Source organism: Ischnura elegans, chromosome 1, assembly GCF_921293095.1.
Source record: "Ischnura elegans chromosome 1, ioIscEleg1.1, whole genome shotgun sequence".
Taxonomy (NCBI): Eukaryota; Metazoa; Arthropoda; class Insecta; order Odonata; family Coenagrionidae; genus Ischnura; species Ischnura elegans.
In genome coordinates, this window is record NC_060246.1 from 125483491 (window position 1) to 125495675 (window position 12185).

Below are 12185 nucleotides of genomic sequence, written 5' to 3' on the forward strand. Positions count from 1 at the left end.
AATTCAATGGGTGCATTCCCTGCAGTAAATATTTGCATGATTCAAATTTGCATCAAACAAAATCATCACCATAATTCAGCAATCCTAAAATTGGTTTTATGAAGGTCTCCATTCTACCCTCTATTCCACTAGCCATTACAATTGATAGTGATGTATGTATTTCTTCTCTTTCACATCCTTAATAACCTCTCCTATGTAACTCGTTTGGGGCTGTCCCTTGCCCTTCTTCCCTTCCACATGTCGTTCAATGATTGTTTTCATCAGGCCATCATGCCTCATTATGTGGCCAACTAAATCCTCACATCTTCTCATTAAGGGTTTTAGAAGACTTCTCTTTTCTCCCATTCTTTATAAAATAATTTCATGAACTAAAACCAATTATCACATGACAGATGGATTACAGCTACCTAACAATGGATTGAGAGGAAATAATGACTGAAAAAATTGGGCTTAAATTGTGTGATAATAGGTACGAAAAGACAATGAGTCTGTGAGTCTGTACTAACCTGACAGAATGTAATATACACATCAAAAAGCATATATGTTTCTTTCCACATCCCCTGAAATACTTACAGTTGGGAAATTTAAACTTTCAAGATGTATACAGCAGAATATCCTCTATATATAGTAAACAGGGGAGAGGGCCAATCAAATCATGAACAATACATGGAAAATTAGTGCATGGTCATTTCCCTAGAAGTTTTCACCCTTGTTGCCATGATGTGGTTTCTCCAAGCCAAACCAAGAGAGTCTACTTAATAGAATTACTCACTAACAATAATATAACCTGGAAACATAAACAAATTATCAAGCTTAGAAAATGGCATGATTTGAGAATCAAGACCTTCGAACAGCACTGCCCCCATTTCCATTATCTTTCCAACAGCCTCTGCACACAAACTATACCCAGTTCTTAATATCTTTGTGGTTGGATGAGGCTAGAGCAAGTCGGAAAGGGAGCCTTCTGTGAGACCCTGCACAATTTCATCAGGCTTCACTGATGTGGGAGGGGAACTACTGAGAGAGATAAGCAAAACAAACTTAATAGTGCCAAATGTAAGAGGCAGCTTTTACTTATCAAAGAAAATGCTTGAGTCATGGACAGCTACGAATATTTCAGGTCTGGCAATAAGTTTATGCTTGCAAATACAAACTTACTCATCAGGAGGGGAGTGAGGATAATCTCCTCTCAGAACCCCCTTCATAAATTTTCTCATGATTAATAAAAAAGCTCAATATTTTACCATTTTTCACTTCTTATTTTTGCAGATTCAGTTGAACATGCTCAACCCATGTGCAAATTTTGCATGAGGATTACAATCTTAAGCTCATAATAATAAAGCTAAAGTCAATTTCAGCAAGATTCAAATAAAACTAAATATTTATGAGTAGAGATCCGTGAAATTCGCGAGATGCAATATCACGAAATAATGCGAAATAATTAAATAAAAAACGAAATTTCGCATTTTTTGCGATTTTTGGTGAATTAGCAAAAAAATCACATCTAATGAGTCATAATCTATTAAAGCCTAAACCTTCATTGTTTAACGCTGCTGACATTCATTCGATCTATCTCATTACGATTCCAAGGTTCATTGACTTATTTCGTCTCGCGCATATTAAATTGGCGTAATATCGCACACTTTAGTGATGCCTCTGTCGGACTTTGCCGTTAAATTAACTATGCCCTCGTTCTTCGATTCACATTTATCAACCCTGAAATTCTCGGAAATGTATAGAATAACGTGCTTTCTCTCCTGAACAATCTTTGAACATTCTGAATCAATAAAGTGCTGAAAGAAATTTAACGTGGCCGCGAGTGTAAATATAAGCTCACGTGCCCAGCACTCGTCAATGTTGAGCAGTAATTCCAGTGACTCACTGTGACACAGTAAACAGCGTTATTGGATAACTTGTTGCAGGAAAAACTTAAGTGTGGGACTAACTTTGTTGACTTAAACACGGCAGCTGGCTGGGAACGGAAGGCCACTTTCAGTCGAGACAACTTTCTGCCGGCTGCCGTTCACGGTACGGCACACAGCGTGGCGAGCAAGTCATCTCGTCTGAAAGCGGCCTGAATTTCACGCCTTTGTGCCATGAACGGCAGCTGGCAAAAAGAAATATATATATATTTTGACTGCAAATAGCACAAAAGCCTTATAGGTGAGCAAAATGTAGAAAGAAGAAATGTGGTTTAAATATGATGTAAATAATTTTTCTAGTTAATAATAAATTTAACCTTTTCAGTAGCAATAAAATGCATCACAAAACTGGAACGCTGGGACACCCTACATTTAATGTTATTGAGGAATACTTCCCAGCTGCTAGATGTTGTAGCAACCTCCAGTAGATGACCAAAGCTAGCTCAAGTGAATTTCAGGAAAGGGCTAATTCATAAATTTTATATTAATGTCTATTATGATAGTTTGCTAAATTTAGGAGCCTCTCCATCTCCTTAAATGAATCAAGATTTCCAAAATGCAAAATTAACCCATTAATTTCCGAAATAAATTACCATTATAATTTTTCCTCCACTTTTACGCACACTTGACTCATTTAGAGTATTCCTTGGTCTTTTTACTCATTTTCATCAATTTGTGTAAAACAAGACTCTTTTAACATTGAGAATATAGGGATATGGCCCCAACATTATTTATTATGGTATTGAATATCCTGGAAACCATGTATATTCCCATCAAGCTTATTTCCATGAACATTTATTGTAAACAGTATCGTTAAAGACAGTAGGCACATACTTTAAGTCATTTTCTCTAGTAGAAAAATTTCATACGAATTTTAAAAATTCATTCTTTTCATACAGGCAGGCTGATGTTTGGGAAAAATGCAAAGAAATATGTAAGGTATAACTGCATCGCTGGAGGTTAAAGAATGCATTTTGGCAAAGATAAAAAATTTTCACAATTGGCAAAGATAAAAAAACCTCAGAAAAAGTACAAAAGGATTGGATTAAAAATGAAATATCAATTTTTAACCTTCTGTGTGCCCCCACAAATAACATTTACGTGCATTTTGACTGCACTTTTCCATAGATTCGAGCAGATCACAAAATGTAGGTAACCAAGAGTATAAAGGTAATGATAATTCTTTACTTACACTTCTGATGATAGACAGCAATAGAGAAAATTTGGTGGACATTAAATCAACTTAATTACAGTATAACCTCACTTATGAACTTTCAGTGGAGAAACAAAAAAAGTTTCATAAGTGAGGAAGTTTCATAAGTGAGGTTTTTTGGTAGAGGCGCATGTAATCCTTTCCAATGGGGTCTGCTTTGTTTCCAGGATGCAATTACTCATTTCGAGGCAAGAAATTGAAGCCTAATAATTTTATTTACTCAAACGCAACACCACAGATGATGTGTTACTTTAAGAGAAACGTAACTTTGAATTCCTGAACAACATTACACACGGTTGAACGTCTAGGTTGAATTGCTAGCATTTCTGGCACTAAGCCACAGGGCTATTTTACTGGAGAAATTTCGGAATGGTGATACTAACTGTTCACAGAGAAGCCAATTTTCGAAAAAAAGTTGGCTAATAAATGGCAGTTTTCAGGAAATTCATTTTACTACCTTTAGACAAACCAACATTGGAGATTGAAGAAATGAAATACCTGAGGAAAGTCATGCAAATGAACCCCATTATTAGAAAGCAAAATTTCACTAATGCATCAAGAAGGCTTCACACCCTGTGGGCCTGGGTTCAAGTCCTGGCAGTGGCAGAAACTTTTCAAAGATGGCTTTATCCCTACCAGAGAGTAGTGTGGAGGGAACTTCCAGTGCAACTGTCCGACAGATGGGAGGTTATACCATACCACAGATAATATGGAGCACCCGGCACCTGGGATATTCCATAATTAAGATTTTTCCGGTGTTTAGATCACTTCTTTTAAGTGGGCAATTTAAATAACCGCACAACTGCCGTCAGTGATGAACAAAATGGATTAAGAGCCCAGAAAAATCTCCCCTCTCAACAATGTTTACACACTAAAAAAGAATTTTCCCATGAAATTTTAGCATTAGTAGATTGAATTTACCAGGTACAGTCGACTCTCGTTATTACAAAGTTCACGGGACTGAAAAATCGGAGGTTCATAATAACGAAATTCGTATGAACGTTTCTTTTAGGAATCATAAAAAAAGTATATTATAAATGCGATTAAATTACGCGGAAATATATATAAACAGGAAAATTTGTTTCAGTTTCTCAACAGAAGAATGTGGCATGATGCAATCGAGGGTTGATATCCGAATACAGTAAGACCAATACACGAACTAGATACGTTCGAAGGCCTTGTTCCTAGACTGATAAACCCACAGTCCGGCCGCCGAGAGCTGTCCGATGACAGAGAGAATAGTCTAGGTTGGGGTAGGGGGCAAGGTTGCCAGGTAAGAAAGGGAAATGCCTACAAAGGGTTCCGCGAAGAAAGAAGCCGGAAGGGACGATGAGCGTGCAGGACCCAGAGGAAGAATCACTTGTTTTGGTGGATCAGGCTCCTTATGCATTTAACATCATAGTATGACTAGACGAGGGTGTGAGGTATGTTTGGGGTAGAGTGATTGGCTGTATATCGTGCTGGCCCAGGGTTATCCACCCCTCCCATTGTGCTGTCATCGGATAACTCTCACCGGCCAGACTGTATGCTAGGAATCGAGGAGTACGATTATCCTGCAGAATGCAACACTGCGTTACACGTATGCGCTAACTCACGCGATTGTGACGAATTGATCTAGCAGGGCGTGCGACGCATCCGGAGCCGAAAAAAATAGCTCCCCGCGGTGTCGGAGAATTGGAGAAACGCTGAACAGTTCCTAAATTCACACTGGATTCAATGATACTTTGTTCAGATTGTGCCCACAGTGAGAGTTCCCCAGCGTCACACCGCATAGCAACGGCCAAATCGAAAGGTGCCAAAATTGAAAATTGAAAATTTTGAATGCTGGTATCTCTGAAAATTCGTAAATATGTGTGTAAGTAGAGGACTAACTATACGTCCAATTTACGGGTGGTTATAAGTGGGTCACCTTGACTCGTGAGGAATGAAGCTTATCAAATGATGTTGTGTGTAAACTGAATAAAGAACCATAATTGACACTCCTGGGCACATTACACGAGAAGAACTTAAACGTGGCGCGATAATTAAAATTTAATGTAGTGAATATCCACTTAAATGCTGTAGCTTATGCGTGGAACTTCGTAATAAAGATCATTTTGTAACCCCCGGGACCAGGACTGAGGTTCGTAATTTCGTAATAACGACAATTTCGTAATAACGTTTCTTTTTCTATAGCTTGGATAGACCTTTCCGTCGGGACCAACTATTTGCTTCGTAATAACGAGGACTTCGCAATAACGTTGTTCGTATTAACGAGAGTCTACTGTGTAGCTTCTCTGTTGGCATTCTTCCGCAAATTCAGCGCCGGGACCTTCGACCCACAAGCCGCGTGATTTGTCTTCACGGAATATTTTACTTTCCCATTTCTGATAACAACACTGGACATTTTATGTACTTCAACATAATGGTGCTAAGCCATTCCTGAGTCGAAAGGAACTGCCTTATCTTTCAGATTTTGAAATTGACTTTAATGATTATGAGACGACTGCCGATGCAAGTTATTCTTCAAGGGCATTCACACTAACTCCCATTCTATTAAAAAAGTAATTACTTGCCACCTGGCAGAGTTCAGAGAACAACTATTCAAGGTCCAACTATGTTTCATTTAAACCCACTGAGATACAAGCTGGGTCAGTTTTGAGTTGCACCTCACGTAAGCAACTTTCCCCCAGCTCGATTTGTCCCACAGATGTGGGATTAGCCCACGGAATGAGACCACGCATGCTGTTTTTACCATCGTGTTGAATCACCATTGACTTGTGCCCATGCTACAAATATGATTATCTTTTTTAGATGACCTTGGAAGCCAAAATTTTGGTACATGAGGATTTTTAACTGCTCATTAGGGTGTTATTTTGCTGGGGCGATGGAAAATATAACCTTGGAAAAATTCTAGAAATTCTTCTGTTAAACATAGATATTCTGTGGTTCATAATTCTGGATTAAAGATCATCTACTATAATTACAATTAATATCTAATAAAAAGCATCGCTCATTACTAAAACTTATTATTAGGGATGAGTCGATTCCAACTGTCGATTCTCGATTCCACCGATTCTCGGGCACGGAATCGGAATCGAGAATCGATCGCCTAAAGTCCATTCCGATTCCATCGATTCCAGGAAGATAAATGTTTTGAGCATAGACTATAAGTTTGGGGCATAAAGGCTGCCATACACCTAAGCGGCCGCGGTGACAGCCTTGCCCGCACAGAGGGTACGCCCGGCACGCGGGTGCTGCAACGAACATGCCTAAGAGGCCTCGGAAACATGAAAATGTCGGGAAGAGCGACAAACCGACTAACCCTGAATTGGCGCGTGTTCATGAGCAACTCTCAGAGAGAAAAAAATTGGAAACCACGGGATCGGGAAGCAATGCATGCGTTTTCCGTTCTTTTATTAACCACTGGTCACGGCAAATCAAATTATTGCGATTATAAATGATCATCGGAGAATTCATCGTGACCACCAATTTTAAAGTATAATAGATCGAAACATATTTTTTTATTTTCCAATGATATTTGAAGTCTCATGATAATAAAAACGTGCAGAGAGCCAGTTTTCCTGTGAAAAAAGTTTCTTATAAATACGCGCTGAGAGCGGGTTTTTTTATATGTGTAACCTTTTTAGACTAACACGCGTCTGCGTCAATAATAAAAAAATTAGACACATTCAGGTTTCTATAGCCCAGTTTCATCAATGCAACCCTTGAGAAAGTTGATACTTGCTTGGCATAAGCCGCCGCGGCCTCCGTGTGGACTCGACAGGTTGCGTTCGGCCGCCACCGCGCACCCGCCAGGCTGTTCTCGTATGTATGCACGCAATGAACGCTACATTATTGTTTAGCCACCGCGGCCAAACAAGAATGTAGCCACCGCAGCTACTATTATTTTTAGGGATGGTCGGTTCGGATACCTCGGACCCAAATATCCGCGGATAATGCCCTTCATCGGATACATTGGATCCAAAGTCGCCGAAGACATCGGATCTGGATCCGAAATTTTAAATAATAGCTTCAGTGAATGCAACGCCCCATCAGGGTGGAAAGAGTTCCGATTCTCTCTTCGAGTGCGTCATCGCATGCGATTCTTGTCCAACTCATGAACCGTCTTGTTTGAAAGCTCTCGCAGAGGTTACGAGTAGAATTTCAGCCGTGGCCAGGATTTTCAGCCAGAAAACAAAAAAGGCAAAATACGACTGGCACATAGTGTGACTCTTCCCAAGAGATTGAACAATCATCGGAGGAATCTCAGAGCCGTACGATAATAACCACGTCAAAAGTAACTACGTCGCAGATTTCAGAAAACCACCCTCGGCCGTCTATCAGCCCGTGCCTCTGTTGTTTTTTTCGTATCCCAAATCACACGGACCATAAATCATTGTCTTTAAGGAAAATATCAAATCACACGAAAACAATTGAAGCGTGTTTCATCCCTACCTCGTCTCACCAACTGACCCTTTTTGGACTACCTGCTTCAATTCTGCGTTTCTAGACGACAAATGCTCGGAAAGTGACTTTCTGGGCCCGAAGATATCTTGATAGCTTCGACAATTAGATGACATGCACGAGACTTAAAAAAGAATTAGACCAAACGAGACGCATTCCTGACTATATTTCTGTTTATTTTTCAGCTCTAATTGATTGCCACTCAGTTTTCTATCTACAATTCTACAATTAGACTTTACTGATATGCAAAATTGTCCAAACAGCACAGTTTTCAAAGAAATAAGCGCAGCATTAACCCCTCAAACAAATTTTTAAACAACAGGGTACAAAGGAGAGGGTTTCAAACTAATTTTAATGCCCTTCATAATAGAAAAAAACTTCATTTTTCAAAGATTCATTTTTTTTTCATTTTTGTAAATTCATGATTTTTAAATATTTTGTTTCCTTTTATGAAGGAAAGTAATTGTGTTTTTATATTTTGGGGGTCCCTCTCGCTACGCCACTGGTCAGTGGTTCATCCTAAGATTTATCCTACTTTCATTTCCAAGCCCAAGCGTAACAGTTTAGGCCCTGAGTATGTAAAGATGTTTTTAAAAAAACAACTTAAAATACCATAAAATAATTTTTAATTTATAAAAATATTAAAATGTGTATGAAAATCTATAAAGCATTCCATTGATTGTATGTACCCACAATAACTTTCAATTATGACTTTGTTTAGTGGCAGGAATTTGCAAAATGCATTTGGATTCGAAAATATTCTATTCGAAACTTGTGAAATTAAACTTGTGAAATTAAACTATTCGTGAATTTGCTAGCTGTGTTGCCAAATCTCGCGCGTTCTCTTGGTGCTCTTCGAGTCTTCCATTTAAATCCAACTTATAACTTACTGTTCCTTATTCTTCCACATCAATCCCCTCTAAATAAGTAGCTATACATTGTATGCATTGTTTCACCGCCGGGCCCAAAATATCTGGGGCCACGTATGTGTCACACCTTTTCAGTGGGACACTAGGGCGCCTGTGTACATTTGGCAACGTTAAGGTCGCTCCTGCTCTCTCTCTCTCGGTACTACCCCTTTCCCTTCAGCGAGGCCCCTCCCCCTTCAGCGAGGCCCTCCGATAGTGTCCGGGATCTCACGAAAGCTGACCCGCAGAGATAAAATGAACAGATAATAGAAGGAGTAAGAATCGATGTAATCGGAATCGAGAATCGGGAATCGATTTGAAGGAATCGAAATTGGAATCGGAATCGAAAAAAAGTGGAATCGACTCATCCCTACTTATTATTCTTTATTGACATACCTATGCATTGAACACTCACTGCTCCCGCTCGTATGACTAAAATCGGCGCAAGTACCGCAATCTTCTCGTAGAGCAGTTCTCTGACAAGTTGTATACGTGAGGTATTTTATTTCATTGGACTGGAAAAATATGTTTTGTAACCGAGGTTGTCGTATAAGTGAAAAGTTTCATAACTGAGGTTGGATATACAAGGGTTCATATGGAGTTATTCACAGGACCAAAAAATCGGTGCATAAGTGAGGTCATCGTATAACTGAGGGTCGTATAACCGAGGTTATACTGTATTTTATTTGCTTGCACTTGTTGAAGATACAGGGTAAAATGTCAAATAAGAAGTAGCCTACATCATCAAGCAATCGGGATTTGTTTGGAATTCTTTCACTCAACAAGCAGTTCTCTCTGAACGAGTTAAAGAACCAGAATTTTGATGGTGCTGCTAACTTATGAAAGATGAGCTGCAACTTTATCATTTTCTTATTTTTAACCTGCAAGAGAATGGCTGCACAAGAAGAGTACAAGCATTTTTATAACCTGTCTTTCCTTTTCATCTACCTAATTCTTTTAATACATTGCTATTTTGTGACTCAGTGAACTGGGAAATCCATCCTTAGCCTATTACTTGAGCTACTTGCGACGAAAAATCACCAGTCTTTACGCTTTCGCAGAGAAGTGCAATGACACCATAAACTCATATAGAGTAGAAAATCTGCAACAATGAATTAATCTCAAGAAATAATGGAGTACCAAAATTTTGTTGGTTCAAACCTAAAAAGGGGATAGGAATGTCCTTGGGAAAATGCTATTGTTTATGATTGATTTACAATCTAAATTAACTGTTGATAAGATAACTTTAGTCCGAACAGATCACAATTTAAGAACTTTTCAAGCTTTCAACAGCTATTTTATAATTTCCTCACTTTCATAAATAATCCTACAAAATGTTCACAAAATATATGATAAATATGACCAAGTTATGGAAATTGTAACTAACATTGTACATGTGTAGCATTCACAAATTCTCCTTCATCCTGACATTACTCAAAGTTATAAATTTCCAAGAAATGCTCCTCTAAATACTTAAATATAACATCATGATCAAAACATCTAATTAGTTATTGATAAAGGGCTGCACATTGCCAAAAATAAATACTGATGACAATCTCTATACATAGATACTTCACTCCACAAGATACACATGAAAAATCAAACATCACTCTTAAAACAGTAAAGAAACCTCACCAGTATAATGCTGAAAGTTATTTCAAGGAAAAGAATCATTAGCAATTCACTCAAGTAAGGAAACAGCAACTATGGCCATGTATGTCATTAATATCCCTGATAGTTAATTAAAATCTTCTGATGACACAATACATTTAGCCACATATGAAATGAACATCAACCTTCATGTCTTCATTCTAACGGTAATTCATTTCATGTAAATATCACATATTTTTCACACGTTATCTGAAGTCATGTTATTGGTTATGCTTACAAGAGTTACAGGATTTTCGATGATAGGCCAGAAATGGACTTTAAAAATGGAAAACAAGATATTCACATGATTATTATATCTTAATTATCCCTTTCTCAAGGCATAATGAGGGATATAGAAGAGATAAGGACAGCAGATTTTTGAATTTATCAACATTTAGTCAAACATTCATTCATAAAAACATGAAACAATGCAGCATGACTAAACTTCTACGCTCCATAAAGAAATAAAAGTCAATGAGGAATGATGGATTAGATAAAACAAGTTCACTTGGTTTCAAGAGTAAAGAGATGGAACTATTCTCATATCTATGCTAATTATAAGAAACCCGGGAAATTACTGATAAATATGGAATTAGCAAGTTTACAAGAGCTGCTATAGAAGGAGAGGATGGAATACTTGATAACAATTTGGATGTAAGAAGTGCCAACACAATAGAAGAATAGAAAAATTAAAAAGATCACTTAATATGTTAGAAATGAAATTTTTAAGCTAGAGAACTTCCCATGGTTTACTCCCTCACAAAACTTGTGGCATTAACAGATAACCATTTCATGGTTCGAAAAAAGAATGATATCTTCTTCTGTACAGATTCTGATGGCTCTTATAATTTCCCATAAAAAAGAAATGGCTTTAAAATGATAAATAAATTTACTCCTTTGCTCAATATAAGCAAACTTTAAATAAACATAGATAGTTGACAAGACTATCAAGCACACAAGGTAGCAAAAAGGCAGCATAACAATCCATTGCTATTCATAGCCACTGGATTGAAAAAGATTCATTTCAAATTAACTCCCCTTAGTGAATAAATATTCACTAACACATCCAAAATAGTGGTCCTTTCTATACGTATATGACTACATGGCTAAGAATTTTGGAACTTAATATATCACAGTGATGCATACCCAGCCAATCTATCAAAATATATTGGATTCAAAGCTGATATTTCAATAAATTTCATGAGAAATAATACATTAAAGAGCCAAAATTCACATGATTCTTAGTTGATACATATAAACAAACTGAGTTGAGCTGATAACACCAAAATAAAGATAAATAGGTGATATGACAATATTCGAAAATATTTTCTTTCTCAAAGGATTTCATGCATGATCAACCACATGACTACCCTATTTTCCACTAATTGCAGACTTAGTTTGACACAAAAGATTACTTCAAAGGAATGAATATTCCCAGTATTTAATGGAATGGTGTAAGCTGAATTCAATAACAGGCGGCTAAGTGGTAAATTTCCCTTTCCTGACAAAAATCCAGCAATAAAATAAAACACTAGCACTATTTTCAGAATACACATTCATGGCAAGACATAACCATAAACAAAATCACTGCAACAAATAAAATATTCATACACATGAGGCAACAATCAAACAAGGAATATAGAACACAGTACAATAAATATTGCATTGATAATTCTTCTCTGAAAACATGTGCTTGCAATGGAAACTATAAACAAACACATAAACAGTAACAATTGTAAATGTCAGATCTAAAAATATAAACATCAAAAATTGATTTCACAGCCTTTAACTTCAACAAAAGTGAAGAGGTAATATGAAAACAAGACTTTTTCACCTCAGAGCAGAAAAGAGTAAAAATTATACTTCTCCACATTTATCACATAAATGCTTAAAATATGACACAAATAATTTGTTGTAGGCTAAAGTTCAGACTTTAAGGCACATCACAGCTGATTAAAATTGTAATAATAAATTCACTTGCGAATATCACTGATGTATCACAGAATTCACGACAAAAAGGCTAGAAATATACTAGCCACCGCACAG

The 12185-nt window shown here is 37.3% G+C and overlaps 1 protein-coding gene across 3 annotated transcripts in view; it reads right to left on the reverse strand.

Moving 5' to 3' along the window:
- The window catches only part of LOC124169276 (E3 ubiquitin-protein ligase RBBP6-like), a 156438-nt gene that overhangs the window by 21989 nt on the left and 122264 nt on the right, over nucleotides 1-12185 (reverse strand). The window lies entirely within an intron of this gene.